The sequence below is a fragment of the Gadus chalcogrammus genome, chromosome 9 (assembly GCF_026213295.1).
Source record: "Gadus chalcogrammus isolate NIFS_2021 chromosome 9, NIFS_Gcha_1.0, whole genome shotgun sequence".
Taxonomy (NCBI): Eukaryota; Metazoa; Chordata; class Actinopteri; order Gadiformes; family Gadidae; genus Gadus; species Gadus chalcogrammus.
Window position 1 is genome coordinate 8,580,016 of NC_079420.1, and position 12,500 is coordinate 8,592,515.

Here is a 12,500-nt window from a genome sequence, read left to right on the forward strand (position 1 = left end):
CCACCACAGGGCTGTCGCAGCGCCGGAGCACGCGTCCCGCCCCAAGCCCTCGCTTTCCGCTCGTCCGTAAATCATCTCATCAGCTTCCAAACACGCAGCGCCGTGCCCCCCCCTCGCAGTGCCCCTATCCCTCAGCCCGTGCCCCCCCCCCCCTCTCTCTCTCTGTATACACGGTGGGATCCGACTTGTTCACATTGTGGCTTAAAGCGAAAGCCGTGGGCTTCGAATGCTAAACAAAGCGCTGCGACATGGCCGCTCCACGGCGTATCTATTGCCACTGGTGTGTTTGTTCTCGGACACAGGCCGCAAACCTCTGTCACTCTCTATTTTTCCAAATGAAGTCATGCGTTGTGCAGGGAAAAGTCCTAACCTTATGCACTTAGAGTAAATGGATAGCAGAGCTGCATGGTTTATGGTTTGGTCTTTGGTCTGTCGGTGATGACAAAGCAGACGCAAATCTCTCTATGCCGGTCTCTCCGTCTCTCTCTTTCACCCATCATCTTCTTCTTCTTCTTCTTCTTCTTCCACTTCTTCTGCTTCTTCTTCTTCTTCTTGTGTTCATGTGTTCTTTCCTGACTCCTTCCCTCCCTATTCCTTCCCGCTTCTGATTGTCCCATCTCCAGCTCTGTGACTCATTCTCCATTACAAGCCACAGGTCTGGCGTGGGCCAAAATACATAAAATACGTTAATCAGATCAACCGTTTAGAGGCGAGTGGAGGCCGGGCCGTGGTCCTCCGAGCTCCAGGCTCTCTCCTTACACCACCCTCACCACCACCATCACCGGCACCGCCACCAGCACCTCCACCACCAGTACCACCACCAGCACTCCTAGCGTGTCCGTCTGCAGCCCCAGCCTTGGCTTCACTCCTCTGCTGCTACGACTAGAGGTGGACACTCTGCTGGCCCGGAGCTCAGGGGAACATTCAAGCAGCACAGATTAGAGGCAAGTATTGCATGGAGTAGAAAACTTTGAGATCAATTGGTGTAATTTCCTCCATACACGTCGATTATGGATTGCATAATGTCATTTCCCCTGGATGAACCCCGGAATGAAACACAGATGCAAACTCGTATGGCCGATGCAATCCTGAAATAGATTCTGTCCACAAAACGGCTCTGGAATAGACCGATTTTGGTCGTGTTTTTTGGCTCTTTCCTAAATTATACTAAGATGGAAGCAAGATGTGAATCCAAGTTTGAAAACCAAGGGGAGGGGCTAACATAAAGAATGACATCATCCTTTCACACCGTTTGAAGGAAAGAGGAGCGAGTCGGGGGTGGAGGACTGATCAAAGGGAAAGGCTACCTCTACACCCGCCGACTTTTAATTACAAGAGCTCCGCGGCCGTCTGATCCTCGCTGCCAGTTGACCCTTACAAAGGTGCTCATCCATCACTCGCTGACAGGCCCCATCCCTCCGGTAACCTTGGTAACCCCTCAGGCCTGAAGCTCATGAATACGCAAAGTGATGTCTGTCGCCGGGACTCTCCTCCAGGCTCCAAAGGACGGTGTGAAGTGTGCGGTGTGTGTCATTTTAAAGTGAGTTGAAGTGTGAGTGCGTGTGCACCTTTGTGAGTGTGTGAAAGGGTATTTTTGTGTGCCTGGAGTACGACTATGTGTGGTTATGCGTGCGAGTGTGTTTGGGTGTTTGTGTGTTTGTGGCCATAAAAGCAATAATGTCACTGAGGACAATATTCATGAACGATTTAACAAGTCAAAAAAATCATAAACTGAGCTGCTAGTGGGGTGGGGGTGCTGTCGGGGAGGTGGGGGGGTCTCTCTCTCTCTCTCTCTCTCTCTCTCTCTCTCTCTCTCTCTCTCTCTCTCTCTCTCTCTCTCTCTCTCTCTCTCTCAGCAGTGGGGAGTCTTTATCCTAATCTCTCCTTCTGCCACAATAGCTCACTGTCGTATTCTAATGATGCGTGCAGCGCGGGGGCATTAGCACAGGCCGAGTCTATCCTGCGCTGTTTGTTTTCTCGGAGTGCATTAAGCTTTATGCTTCTGCTATCAAAGGGAAGCATGTTCTGTCACGCACTAGTGTGTGTATGGGTGTGTGTGTGTTCATTGTTCTGGGTTTGTGAGTAAGGCTGCTGAGAGAGACAGACAGACAGACGGTCGGACAGACAGACAGACGGACAGACGGACAGACAGACAGACAGACAGACGGACGGACAGACAGACAGACAGACAGACAGACAGACAGACAGACAGACAGACAGACAGACAGACAGACAGACAGACAGACAGACAGACAGACAGACAGACAGACAGACAGACAGACAGACAGACAGACAGACAGACAGAAAGACAGACAGATTGGTAGGGTTTTGCCTTGTTGATTATCGTGGGATTATTGTGCTACACAAACAAGCTACTGTTGTTCCCTGAGAGCGGACCCTGCCAACCAGGACTGGGAATTGGGGAGGAAAGCTCAGTATGGTCTCACAAAATGCACATATTTAATGGTGGAAAAAAAGGACCGGTTCAGATATGAAGACAGGGTATTTGCATCTATTCCCTCCTTTTTTTCCCCTTCTTTTTCCCCTGCATCTTCCGTTTCATGGCCGCTGGCCGTCGCACCCAATAAAGATAATGTAAATGTCAGAAGCTATAAAATAGGATGGATCCACACACACCCTCCGGATATCAAGCACATCCTGGAGATGAATAACTGGAAAGCTCACCTGATAGAGAGAGAGAGAGAGAGAGAGAGAGAGAGAGAGAGAGCGGGAGCTCCTCAGCACACTTGGCTCTGCCCCCGGTGCGCTGCTGGCGTCCTGAAGCATCTCCTGAGGACAGCGTGAGAGAGAGGAGTCAGCTACTGCCTGATGAGTGAGACGGAGCGGCAGGAGAGACCATGTCTGATCAGGAGAGCATGCTGGGGTCTGTCTGATCCGTGTCCTAGGGGGAGCTGGGCCATGCAGTGCAGCGGGCGCCAGCTCTGGATATAATAAGTTCAGTGGATACTTTTATGTAATTATGATAATGTGATTCATTTAATGTGCCTGGCGAGCGCAGCTCACAAATCATCCACAGACGCCTGCATATGCAAACAGTGGAACAAAGGCTGATTTCCCTGGGAGTGATCAATACACAAGCACACATCTCACACATCTCTCCTCACCTCGACCGTCACTCCGAGCGTGATCAGCGTTCCGATCCGCAGGGGGAAGCTACGCTTCAAAGATTCACACTTTAGGTGGTGGAAAAGAGAGATGGTTTCTGGGTCGGAGTGTCGAAGCGAGTGGAAAACGTAGATGGGTTTGTTGTGAGTTTCGTTCTGGCACAGCGTTGCGGCCAGAAACCCTGCAAGCATGCGGGCAAGAGAGGATATTTTTTCCATCCAGAAGAATATATAATTTTTCTATTTACATTCCTCCCAGCTCCTATGCTAGAAAATACTGCAGGGGGCCAGGAAAGTATGCTGCTGGTTCCGAGGTGTTTATTTAGAAATGCAGACTGCACTCCTTCTACACAACAGGGCTCAAGGTCTGGTTCGGGATTTCACGGCTGCTGCTTCACGGCGAAAATCAAACACAATGGAACAACATAGGTCTTTAAAAATAGACAGCTGTCTAATCAATAGATGATGTGAGGAACATCTGGCCTGTGCTTCAAATCAGCTCGCTCCTTTTTCTCCCATTCCTCTCTTCCTCCCTACTTCCATCCCTCGTATCTTTGGGTGTTCTTCTATCTTTATATCTTTCCTTCTCTGAGTTATATATATAATGCATAGCTAAATGTCCATGCAAAGTAAACATAGTGGAAGAAGTTTATGTGATGCACCCAGCGTCCACTTAAGGATATCTAGGGGGAATACGCAGAAATGACACGCACGTACGCACGCAAACACACGCAAACACAAAGAAACACATGCACTCACACACGCACACAGACACACACACACACACACACACACACACACACACACACACACACACACACACACACACACACACACACACACACACACATACACATACACACATACACACACACACACACACACACAAACACACACACACACACACACACACACACACACACACACACACACACTCTCACACCAACACACACACACTAAACAACCCCCACCTAGGCCTGTAAGGATCAGGACCAGAACCAGGACCATGACCAGGACTAAGACTAAAACTAGGACCAGCACCAGGACCAGGACCAGATGAAGACCAGGACCAGGACCAGAACCAGGACCAAGACCAGAATCAGGACAAGGACCAGGACCAGAACCAAGACCAGAATCAGGACCAGGACCAGAACCAGGACTATGACCAGGACAAAGACCCAGACCAAGACCAAGATCCGGACCAGAACCAAGAGCAGATCCAGAACCAGGACCAGAACCCGGATCGAGACCAGAACCAGGACCAGAACCAGGACCAGGTCCCCCAGGTACTGCAAGAGGGAGGGCGGAGCCTGAGGCCAGCCTGACTCTTCTAAACGGCCGGCTGAACATCCCGGCCTCTAATGCAGCCGTCCCCCTGCTGGGCTGCAGCGCTCACCGACCCAGTGAGACGAGCCGACCAGCGACCCCCCCCCCCCCCCCCCCCCCGGGCTTGCCCAGCACACAGGAAGTCCAGATAAATCCATAAATAAATATGGTGTTGTACTTGGCCGGCCCCGGGGCGCTTGGTATATTTGGACTGCTACTTGAAGCGGGCCAGAAGACGCAGGCCCCGTGCGTACGACCGGACCCATGAATCACGCCTCTGATGAGGAGGAGGAGGAGGAGGAGGAGGAGGAGGAGGAGGAGGAGGAAGCCAATTAAAGAGAGAGACACCGTAAGGTGTTTAACGTTCGGGCCGGGGGAATAAATATGGCTTTTATACGTCCGTTAGAATATTCCCATTAAGCGTAATGGTTATGTTCCCGCTACGAGGAGGTTCTCTTATTTACACACGTTGCCTTTAAGACGAACACTAAATACACATTTTGCTAATGCAGTATTTCTCAAGGTATAATAATTCATGTAGACAAGTGCTGAAACCCAAACAAGGATTGCCACCCAAAAGGCCATTATATCCCCATTACTGCAGAATGCTGTTCCATCCTCGTTAGCTGCACAACGCCGCATGTGTAAATACATAGGGATGCTGTATCAGTGGTAGCTGGTGAGCCCTACTCCACTGCACTTTAGCTCGCCATGGAAACTTGGTCGTTGAGCAATTATTTTGCCATTCTGTTGTTCCAATATTGCGTGTGTGCTTGGATTAGAAGATTCACCTCATAAATCATGTAATATTTTATGGATAGGAAGGAAGAGAGAGGAACAGAGACAGATAAACAGAGAGAGAAAGAGGGAGCGAATCAGAGAGAGCAAGAGAGAGAGTGTGAGATAGAGAGAGAGAGAGAGAGAGAGAGAGAGAGAGAGAGAGAGAGAGAGAGAGAGAGAGAGAGAGAGAGACATAAACACACAGATAGACGGACACAGAGAAAGTGAGATAGAGAGAGGAATAGAAACAGACAGGGATAGAGAAAGACAGAGAGAGACAGAGAAAGAGAGAGATACATAGAGACACACAGAGAGACACAGAGATACCACAACCTGTGCGGCTGGACATCTCCGCCCTCTTTCGCCTGCATGTCCTCGTCCTACAACACAGCGCGTGCCCGACCCCCTCCATCACACACTCCCCCCCACAGCAAGCCGTCGGTCCGACCAGACAGACCCCGGAGAGGAGACTGACGAAAGGGAAGACAGAGACCGAAGGGGCGAAGCACGCCGAGGGAAAAACAGGATAAAAAAGGAGGTGGCGACAGAGGGCAATTTTTTTCACCAAATAAATCCAGTGTGTTCTCTCCTGACCAGAGACACGGAGATGGGCTTGTAATGAAGAACAGCGTATTCTGCTGGCTCACACGTTTTCTTGAAAGAAAAGGGACCTACAACGGAATCGCACTCACGTCTCGCATCTGTTCCTCGACAAAGTGGGAGTCGTCTTGACTTGACCCTTATTGACCCCCATCCACTGAAGAGCTAATAAATAAATTCTGAATCTCTTCCATATTGATCCCTCCCCCCCAAGCACACCGGCCGCCCCTCCACTTTTTATAAACGATGAAGAATGACAAAAGAAGAAAAGCACATGGTAACAATGTCTTCGGAGAGCCATTGATGTTGTGTGAGGTTTGAAGTGTATTTAGACGCAGACAAAAATACCCACAAACATAAACAAACACATATGCGGCCATAATCACACACACACTCTCAGTCATATGTGAGCGAGGGGTGCTCAGCTGATGCAAACAACTGGTGAGCAAATGGGGAACACATGTTGGGAGTCGGAGCCGTCCTCGAGTGAGATGGGGGATTAGTGAGAACGGTTCTAGCCCTCCTTTCTTTGGGATATTCTCTATTTCCTTCTTTTCCATCTTTCTTCTGCAATCCATTCCTTCTATTCCTTTCTTTTCTACTTTGTTATTTTTGATAATATTTCATTTTGAATTTCATTTGTTTTGGATTTAAACTTATTTTTGCCCTTCATTCTTTAATTTCTCTAATTTCTTTCTTTCTTTTTAATCAAATTTAATTACATCAAATTCATTTGTTTATTCTTACGCCCTTATTTCCATTCCTCTCCTCTTTCCTTCCTTCGTTCAGTCTCCTGGCCACCCTTGTTGCAGACCCCATTAATTAATTTCCCTCTTGGTTTCGTGTCTGGATCCTGCACTGCGCACTGTGTGTTTTATTCCTGGACAATGTCAGCCCTCTGTCTCCCTCCCCCCCTCCCAGCTGGGGGAGAACACAGACAGATGAGGTGTGGGAGATAGGAGGGCTGGAGGTCTCGCTAAACGGGGGCAGGGAAACTCTCTGGCACTCTGACACCTCACAGTGCCAATATTCCTAGTTCCTCACCAGCACAGCCTCAGACACGCATGCAATCACACGCGCATAAAATCAGACACATGCTCGTGCACGGAAACACACACACACACACACACACACACACACACACACACACATACACACACACACACACACACACACACACACACACACACACACACACACACACACACACACAAGCCTATACCACATGCAATCTATGCAAACAGGCATACATAAACAAAAACCTGCACACACACACACACACACACACACACACACACACACACACACACACACACACACACACACACACACACACACACAGCCACACAAAAGTCTTGCCCACATGCAATCCATGCAAACACACATGCATAAACAAACACACACACATGTGTGTGTGTGTGTGTGTGTGTGTGTGTGTGTGGGGGGGGGGGGTTGTGTGTGCACACACACACACACACACACACACACACACACACACACACACACACACACACACACACACACACACACACACACACACACACACACACACACACACACACACACAGCAGCGAGCGACCATTATCTCCATGCCACCATCATGGAGGTATGGGATCATGGGAGCGCCGTCACAGAACCAGAGTAAATAAACCACAGAGCCACACAATATGAGAGACGGTAGATGGGAGCGGAGAGGGAGACAGGAGACACTACACACACACAGTGTGGTGGAGGAGCCACACATGAAGGGGAAACCGGAGCCGTGAGGGCGGACACCGGAGGGAAGACGGATGGTATTGACACAGCAGTGGAAAGAGATCAAGACGTCCCATTGAAAGGGGGGAGATTTTATGAAAAAAGCTTTGGCTTCACTGTTGGCGTAACACTCTGTGTCGAACGTTTCGCCAAGCGGTTCTCTGAAATGATTAAACGAGGATCGAACCAACGTTTCGAACGCAGTCAATAATCTCCGAGCTCTAATTGTGACAACAGCATTTTGTTATGAAGCCAAGTCGACAAAACAGAGGAGTTGGTTGCAGTCAGAGGATAAGTGCTGGAAAATACATTAACTCACATATCTCACAAAAGACGAAAAATGTGTCACCAATGTTATCTTTCTTATTTGAGGTAAACCTCACGCCATCAGCCCCGACCAACGCATTCAAGTACAATCATTTGCAGATTGTACTTAAAAAGGAAATGGTGAATTTGTGGAGATGTGATATGTACATTTCACGATGTACCAGAGAGACCAGGACAGAGACCAGCAGAGAGAGACCAGTAGAGAGATCAGAAGAGGGACCAGGAGAGAGACCAAGAAAGGGACCAGGAGAAAGGCCAGGTGAGTGACCGAGAGAGAGACCAGGAGAGATACCAGTAGAGAGACCAGAATATACACCCGGAGAGAGACCAGAAAAAATACCATAAGATAGACCATTAGAGACACCAAGAGAGAGACCAGCAGGCAGCGGAATGTAAATAAAACCGCGGTCAACTGATAATCAGAAGATAAAAGAGCTAATCGCATAATCCTAGCATTTCTAATGTAGTGCAAGAGTCTGCGTTCATCCTGTGAAGTGATTTGTTATAGAATCTCCTGCATCACTGCATACTTCAGCGAATGGTGACAGGGGAACACACAACTTCTTTGTATATTGTTCATAGTCAGATGTCGTTTATTTTGCCTTGGAGGCGGAGGATGAAGGTTGTTTGAGGGCACCTCGGTCTGCCACACCCAGCGAAGCCATACATTGACAAGCTGTTATTACTGTAAAATATCTTCATGGAAAACACGCGGTACAAGGGATTAACCTAATCACCATACAATATGGGATTAGCCGATTAACACCCTGGCATCGGCGTACGCAAGTCAAGTCAAGTCGTGAGCAGAGCCCTGAATCACAGATCCAGCCTCTTTCACCTCACCTCCCTCTACCCTCAAGCACCTGAGGTAAAGGACGCCCGCCTTAATGGTTAGGAGGGCAAAAGGTGCTCAACGGGGCAGACAGGAAAAGGCTGAGCACTGAGTCCTAGCGTTACTAATGAAGTGCGAGTCTGCATTCATCCCGTGGAGTCATTTGTCATGGAATCGACTGTATCACAGCGTGCTTCATCATATGGTGAATGGAGACTTAACATAGCTTTGATATAACAAATAGTCCAACAGCCTGAATGACAGATTACCTAAACAGCCAATGGAGTGCCAGGAAAAGGGGTTGGTTCTTTGCGGGTTTTAGTGTGTGTGTGTGTGTGTGTGTGTGTGTGTGTGTGTGTGTGTGTGTGTGTGTGTGTGTGTGTGTGTGTGTGTGTGTGTGTGTGTGTGTGTGTGTGTGTGTGTGTGTGTGTGTGTGTGTGTGTGGGCGTGTGGGCGTGCGTGCGTGCTTGCGTGCATGTGTGGTAGTCTAGTAATGTGAAGCTGAAACCTTTGCAACAGCAGAACTTCTGATGTAGAGGCAAGTTAAGTTTTGCATATAATTATAACACAATATAAACCCTTGGGTCTCATTGTTTACCACAGCTTACGTATATAGATTTACTAAATCAATTTGTGTGTTAGAAACAGAATAGTCACTGCTATAAGTCATATCAGTGAATGATATGAACATCAGCAAGCAGGTAATAATCTAGACTATTTGACACTGTAGGTGTTGCTTACACAGTGCCAGTTATTAACAAAGTCCTGAATCCCAGCTCTAGTCTCAAAGGGTTTCACCGGCCACATTTGACAACACAACACAACCCTTTCTCAGAATCCAAGGGAACAGACCTTGTGATGTAACACAGAAGAGGGATCCCTTCTTCCAGGGACATTAGGAGTGCAATAGGTGATGAATGGGCAGACATTATAGCAGCATAAACAACGGAAAAAACTAATATAAGAACATTACAATATTGCATATAATATTCCTAGGAACTTGTGGCCGGGAAATGAGTCCAAAGTCAGTAATGAACGAAGGCTAGTGTGTTCATCTGTTAAACTGAAAGAGTGATCCGAGGTCATTCAACAAACTATGCAACCCGGTTCACTTTTAAATAGCCTGTTTCCATTAACCAAAATATCGGCATCAAAGAGAGATTGCATATTTATTGTCTTTACTCTCAGGCAACAGATCAAAACCAGTCTGCCTCAGTGGAATCTCATGCACCTTCAGGACCACATCCATTAACCAGATGGCAGTGCATCCACTGTCGCCTGAGAGGCAGATAAGAGGCAGATAGTCAGGGAATGCATCGCACAAACCCCTTTAATCTATGTTTTAACTCGGTCCGCATCTAAATGAAAAGCAGAGCCAGAGAAAATAGGGTCGGACAACCCTCCTAGGCCGAGAGCCAAGAGCATCCAGCGACAGGCCTTGCCAGCGTCCTGCCACACCATTCCCCTGGAAACGTCCACGCGTGGCCGTCTATCCGTGCAATGCGTGTGGATTTGAATTTGACCCGAAATAATACAAGAAATGTGTCCAATGAGATCCATAACATTCCTCCTTCCAGGGAACAGAGGAAGTCTTCGGTGGGAATGAGTTCAGTGCGGACGGACAAAATGTGTTTGTGTTTTTTCTTCTAGTGCAGTAACATTTATAGCCTTGTTTCCAGAAAGATTGTCTGACTAAATAAATCAGGGGTAGGTCGTCAAACCCTCCGCCTTAGGTGGAATCCGAACCACAGGAATATTACGAGTGTAAATCCCTACGGAAGCTGCCTAACCAGGGACCTGGCTAGATGAGCACGAGCGAGATGAGGTAAAAACCATAAAGTTCTTGCTCACGATGTACACTGCAAGCGCGCTGCGTGCTGCGATCGAGTGACCGTACTCTACAGGCCCCGGGACTGTTTGTTGGTTCCTTATAACAACATGTCAGCTGTAGTTAACTGAACTGAAACCAGCTTTGCTTACTCATCCCTTCCATTGGGATTTGAGTCAGCATAGTTTCAATGTAGCAACCAAAATGGTAGTTGGCGGCTGGTAAGATATTGGCTGCCATCCCGACAGAGCGAGGATGTATAAATGTAGGTTTAATTGGTGGAATGAATGTTACCATGACGCTGGTCTAATTCTCAAAAATGTGACATTTAAAGCTTTTGGGCTGAATTTAATTTCAATTAGCAATGGCGTTAGTTAAATATAAGTAACGTTTTACTGAAAATTACCCATTGGTTTTCATGAGGTGTGCTGCTTAAACAACCTTTAATACGGGACGCTACCTGGAGAATATTCTGGCCCAGCAATAGGTCCTTCGTCCAAATGTCAATCAAGCCCGTTCTGGTTCGATCAAGTTAAATGAACCGCAAAAAAGGAAAGGAGATTAATAAAAACAGGAGCTCGGTTTGCAAGAAGTGAAAATAAAATCTTCTGATTCGTCGCCTGAAGGATAATGCGCGTTGTCTAAAAACCTGGTAACAGCGCCGCAGTGAAAGGAGACAAGGCAACAACCTATGAATTCATGGCCTTCATATAATAAGTGTAGCGTTCGCTCTCGCTGGCCTGTCTGATGGATTACCGCTACTCTTCAGAGGATGGAGAAGGTTAAGTGGAAGAGGCATGGAGATAAGCCGAGAGGTGGAGAGCGAGTGTGATGAGATCGAGGAGGTGGTGCAGCAGGAGAGAGGAAAGCTTGTGGAGATAGCATTATTGCATTTTTTGGAATCCAAATCTGAGGGAATGGGTTAGTGTTGCAGTTGCTCCGCTTGAGATAGAGAAATAAATTATGACAAATGAAAGTTGAAGAGAGGCGACTGCAATAGGCTAACGCTTGTTCAAAGCCTGCTCATTGAAAATACATAGAGGAGTGGAGAGGATGGGTGAGAGGAGAGGAGAGGAGAGGGGAAAGAAGAGGAGAGGAGAGGAGGGGAGAGGAGAGGGGGGGAGTGGATGAGTGAGGAAAGGAGAGGAGAGGTGAGGACAGTAGAGGAGCAGAGAGGAGGGAAGAGGAAACAGGTGAGGAGAGGAGAGATGTCAGGAGGGGAGGGGAGGGGAGGGGAGGGGAAAGAAGAGGAGAGTGGAGGAGAGGAGTGGATGAGTGAGGAGAGGAGAGAAAGTCAAGGAGAAGGACCAGTTGACACAAGAGAAAACTATTCATCTAGGCCCAGCAAGGGGCTTCTCAGCAGGCCTAATTGTCATGATCCGCCCCTGGTTTTCTCATTCACCTGCCTGCCACCCTGATCACTCCCAATTAACCCAACCACCTTCACCTGTGTATCCCCTATATCAGTCCTCTCCTCCCAAACATTCCCTGCCAGATTGTCTCTTGTGTTTCACAGTGCTCTCCCGCGATTCTACTCCTGACTTACCCCCACTCCGGCCTGCTCTCTGATCCCTGCCCGTCTGACTATTCTCCCGGTTCCTGATCCCCGCCCGTCTGACTATTCTCCCGGTTCCTGATCCCCGCCCGTCTGACTATTCTCCCGGTTCCTGATCCCCGCCTGTCTGACTCTTCTGCCGGTTCCTGATCCCCGCCTGTCTGACTATTCTGCCGGTTCCTGATTCCTGCCTGTCTGACTATCCTGCTTGCCGATCCAGAACCCAAATAAACTATTGACTCTGTTCCGCGCTCGTCGCCAGTCTGTACACTTGGGTTCAGCCAAACAAGCTTGTTACACTAAAAGCTGTTCCGAGAGGGACCAGCCCCTACACTTTGGATCTTTGAAAAACAACACGGTGCAAGATTGAAT

General features: G+C 48.3%; 1 protein-coding gene across 4 annotated transcripts in view; it reads right to left on the bottom strand.

The window, feature by feature from the left end:
- The window catches only part of LOC130388587 (zinc finger protein 469), a 153,129-nt gene that overhangs the window by 95,146 nt on the left and 45,483 nt on the right, over positions 1–12,500 (bottom strand). For 2 of the 4 annotated variants that reach the window (XM_056597958.1, XM_056597956.1), the window contains exon 3: positions 2,686–2,790. The exons of the other annotated variants lie outside the window; for them this stretch is intronic. The gene's annotated coding sequence lies outside the window, so the exon portion shown is untranslated. The remainder of the gene's footprint in view (positions 1–2,685; positions 2,791–12,500) is intronic. 4 annotated transcript variants of the gene reach the window in all.